Raw genomic sequence first — 5,213 nt, forward strand, 5'->3', positions numbered from 1 at the left:
AGGAGTCGATCCCATTTATAATTGCACCCAAAACCATAAGATACCTAGGAATAAATCTAACCAAAGAGACAAAGGATCTGTACTCAGAAAACTATAAAATACTCATGAAAGAAATTGAGGAAGACACAAAGAAATGGAAAAACGTTCCATGCTCATGGATTGGAAGAACAAATATTGTGAAGATGTCAATGCTACCTAGAGCAATCTACACATTCAATGCAATCCCCATCAAAATACCATCCACTTTTTTCAAAGAAATGGAACAAATAATCCTAAAATTTGTATGGAACCAGAAAAGACCCCGCATAGCCAGAGGCATGTTGAAAAAGAAAAGCAAAGCTGGCGGCATCACAATTCCGGACTTCCAGCTCTATTACAAAGCTGTCATCATCAAGACAGCATGGTACTGGCACAAAAACAGACACATAGATCAATGGAACAGAATAGAGAGCACAGAAATGGACCCTCAACTCTATGGTCAACTAATCTTCGACAAAGCAGGAAAGAATGTCCAATGGAAAAAAGACAGTCTCTTCAACAAATAGTGTTGGGAAAATTGGACAGCCACATGCAGAAGAATGCAACTGGACCATTTCCTTACACCACACACAAAAATAGACTCAAAATGGTTGAAAGACCTCAGTGTGAGACAGGAGTCCATCAAAATCCTAAAGGAGAACACAGGCAGCAACCTCTTTGACCTCAGCCGAAGCAACTTCTTCCTAGAAACATCGCCAAAGGCAAGGGAAGCAAGGGCAAAAATGAACTCTTGGGACTTCATCAAGATAAAAAGCTTTTGCAGAGCAAAAGAAACAGTCAACAAAACCAAAAGACAACCGACAGGATGGGAGAAGATATTTGCAAATGACATATCAGATAAAGGGCTAGTATCCAAAATCTATAAAGAACTCATCAAACTCAACACCCAAAGAACAAAGAATCCAATCAAGAAATGGGCAGAAGACATGAACAGACATTTTTCCAAAGAAGACATCCAAATGGCCAACAGACACATGAAAAAGTGCTCAATATCACTCGGCATCAGGGAAATCCAAATCAAAACCTCAATGAGATACCACCTCACACCAGTCAGAATGGCTAAAATTAACAAGTCAGGAAATGACAGATGTTGGCGGGGATGCGGAGAAAGGGGAACCCTCCTACACTGTTGGTGGGAAGGCAAGCTGGTGCAGCCACTCTGGAAAACAGTATGGAGGTTCCTCAAAAAGTTGAAAATAGAGCTACCCTATGATCCAGCAATTGCACTACTGGGTATTTACCCCAAAGATACAAAAGTAGGGATCTGAAAGGGTACGTGCACCCTGATGTTTATAGCAGCAATGTCCACAATAGCCAAACTGTGGAAAGAGCCAAGATGTCCATCGACAGATGAATGGATAAAGAAGATGTGGTATATATACACAATGGAATATTATGCAGCCATCAAAAGGAATGAGATCTTGCCATTTGCAACGACGTGGATGGAACTGGAGGGTATTATGTTGAGCGAAATAAGTCAGAGAAAGACATGTATCATATGATCTCACTGATATGAGGAATTCTTAATCTCAGGAAACAAACTGAGGGTTGCTGGAGTGGGGGGTGGGGTGGGAGGGATGGGGTGACTGGGTGATAGACACTGGGGAGGGTATGTGCTCTGGTAAGCGCTGTGAATTGTGCAAGACTGTTGAATCTCAGATCTGTACCTCTGAAACAAATAATGCAATATATGTTAAGAAAAAAAAAAAAGAAGAAGAAGGTAGCAGGAGGGGAAGAATGAAGCGGGGGAAATCGGAGGGGTAGACGAACCATGAGAGACGATGGACTCTGAAAAACAAACTGAGGGTTCTAGAGGGGAGCGGGGTGGGAGGATGGGTTAGCCTGGTGGTGGGTATTGAGGAGGGCACATTCTGCATGGAGCACAGGGTGTTATGTACAAACAATGAATCATGGAACGCTACATCTAAAACTAATGATGTAATGTATGGGGATTAACATAAGAATAAAAAAAAAAAAAGAACTCCCAGAATTACATTGGGACCACCTAGATAATTCAGGGTAAAGCCCCATCTCAAGATGCTTAATTTAATCACATCAGCAAAGTCTCTTTTGCTATGTAAGGTAACATATTCACAGACTTTGAGGATTAGGATGTGGACATTGTTGGGGGGGGGGGGGTTGGTGCTTATTCTGCCTTTGTACCCACCAAGTGGAAACACTTTAGAATCATTCACTCCACCACCAAGGACAGAGAACCTGAGACACACTGCACTGATCTCTTGCCCTTACTTTTGTTTGAAGATTGCCTTGGGTTGTACCTGCCTACAGCTGAGCAAATTCCCAGATGCAAAAGGAAGTCATCAGCAGAGGAGGTGCCAGAGTTGGGATGCTACCAGTAAACAGAAATTGTTCTGAGGGCAGAACACCACTGAATCTGATGGCCATGGTGTAGAGGATAATTAGGAGGGTGTATGTGGGGAAAATCACAGGATATATAGTATTGAACAGGTAAGACTGGCACACATGATGCAACACACCATGGACCAAATCGCTGACATTGGGAAAACACAAATTTTAAAGAGAAGTGATTAAAGCAGTATTTTAGGGATATTCTTCCTGCAGGAAAATACTGGAAGCCCAATACAAATGATGTTCCAATAATCCGGAGGTAAGATGATGGAATGTCATAGCCAATGCACAGACCTGAGAACTGGGAGGAAGCAGTGGAAACAAAAGGAAAATAAAGGGCTAAGCACTAAAACTAGGGATTGATGAGAAAAGAAAATCAAAGATATTATAAGGTTTCTCGCACTAAAAGGCTGAAATAATAGTGATTAAAAGAAGTTGAGAATGAAAATTCATTTGAAGGAATAGTTAGGTTCAATTTTAGGCTCATTAAATTTGAGGTAACATGATGGTGGTATTTCTAACTTGAGTCAAGTCATAAAAATTCCTCTAAGTTATCCCTTTTCTGAACATTTCCAATTAAATTGGAAATCTCATTTGAAACACTTAAGATCATTACCATTTCATTTCATGTGTAGTACAGCAAATATTTTGACATTCCTCATCAGTCCATTTTCAATAGTATATTGATTGATAAGCAATATGTTATTAATGCCTAAAGCAATCACATGTTGTGAACTGGAATGATCATGAAGCAATCTACATTAGGATTATTAATAATGGCTTACGTTAGGCAGCACTTTGCAGATGTCTTTTAAATAGTCTTCTTGTAATCTTAAAAACTACCTCATATATATGTTAATATTTGTTTCATTTAATAATTGAGGAGACTGAGACTCAACTGGGCCACTACCCAAGGTTAAGCAACCAGTTAGTGATACAGTCTGGATTCAAACTCACCTCTAGCACCAAGTTCAATAGTATTTTTATAAAACTAAGATATTTTTCATTATGCCAGACATGTAATGTCTAAATATAACTTGAAGTATTGGAATAAATATGGATTGATTTAAATAGAGCTTACTTAATTACATAATCATTATCTTTTGTAATGATTTTCTCTGTTGTACAATATGTAATATTATATTTTAAGAGTTTATATTATTTACTTACCTATATGAGGAGGAAGATTCTCAGGGCAAGAGTCTGTTATCTGTATCTACCATATAACTTGGCACAAAGTAGACTCTAAAAAGGTTTGATGTATGAATAATTATAGTGACTTTAACTGGCATATCTAAGGAGTATTTCACACTGTTTAATATTTGTAATTGCTGTCTACTGTCTTTATCGTATGAAAAATGTTAAAAGCTGACATACATTTTCACAAGGTACTTATTTCAACTGTCATACAAAACAAAACAAAAAAGAAAATCTATAAGCCAGAGAATGAAAAATTCACAATAATAGTTGAAGCTTTTAAAAATACTCTCAGTAGGCGCGCCTAGGTGGCTCAGTCAGTTAAGCCTGGGATTTTGATTTTGGCTCAGGTCATGATTTCAGGGTCATGGGATCCAGCCCTGCCTATGGCTTCGCGTTCAGCATGGAGTCTGCTTAAGATTCTCTCCTTCTCCCTCTGCCCCTCCCCCCTTCACAAGCTTGCGCATGCCTGTGCTCTCTCTCTCTCTCTCACACTCTTGCTCTAAAATAAATAAATAAATCTTAAAAAGTAAATAATTAAAAATACTCTCAGTAATTTATTGAACAATGAGATTTTTAAAAAGGCAAAGACATACAATATATTTATCTACCAATTTTACACAATGACACATTTATGTATCCAACAACTACAAAATACACATTTTTTTCAGTGTACATGGAATGTTCACCAAGACAGAAATGTGTTGGGCTACAACATAATTCTTATTAAATTGTAAAAGACTGAAATTTTACAGAGCATGTTCTCTGAGCACAACAGAATTTAACTAATAAAAATATATCTGTAAAATTCCCCAAACATTTAGAATTTAAAATACTAATTTCTAAGTAGCCCATGGATCAAAAAAGAAATCACATGAAAAATAAGAAATATTTTGAATTGAATGACAATTTAAAAAATCATGTCCATTAATAGAATAAACATATTACAATATATTCATAGCATGGAATACATTTCAGCAATAAAACAGAACTAATTATTGATTATAAAACATGAATAAAACTTATAAATATTGTGCTCTGCTAAAGAAGTTGAATATAAAAGAGTACATATATATGAAATTCTAGAGCAGGTAAAGTTAATCTTTGGTGAATAAAATCAGAGGAAAAAAGTTGCATGAGAGGGAAGGGCTTTGACACAAAAGGAGCTTGAAGGAAATTTCTGAGTGACAGAAATATTCTGTATCTTGGCAGGTGTATTTGTTTCACTTGGGTGTGTGCATTTGCCTAAATTTATTTATTGTATGGTGCACTCAAGATTTATACCTTTTATGTAAGAGAGAAGGTATAACTCTTTATATCTTTAATGTAAGAGAAAAGGAAAAGCTCTCTTTTACATAAGATTTATATCTTTTATTTATTTATACCCCTTACTGTATGTAATTTTACCTCCAAAAATATTTGTAAACAAATATTGAACTCTAGTTAGGAGATTAATCTTTCACAGTAGTGTAGTTTAGCAATTCTGGAACTATTTTCTAGATATTCTAGGCTATAAGGGTGTATTAGTTGGGGTTCTCCAGAGAAACAGAACCAATTGTGTGTGTGTGTGTGTGTGTGTGTGTGTGTGTGTGTGTGTGTGTGTGTGT

The sequence above is a fragment of the Neomonachus schauinslandi genome, chromosome 3, assembly GCF_002201575.2.
Source record: "Neomonachus schauinslandi chromosome 3, ASM220157v2, whole genome shotgun sequence".
In the NCBI taxonomy this organism is placed as follows: domain Eukaryota; kingdom Metazoa; phylum Chordata; class Mammalia; order Carnivora; family Phocidae; genus Neomonachus; species Neomonachus schauinslandi.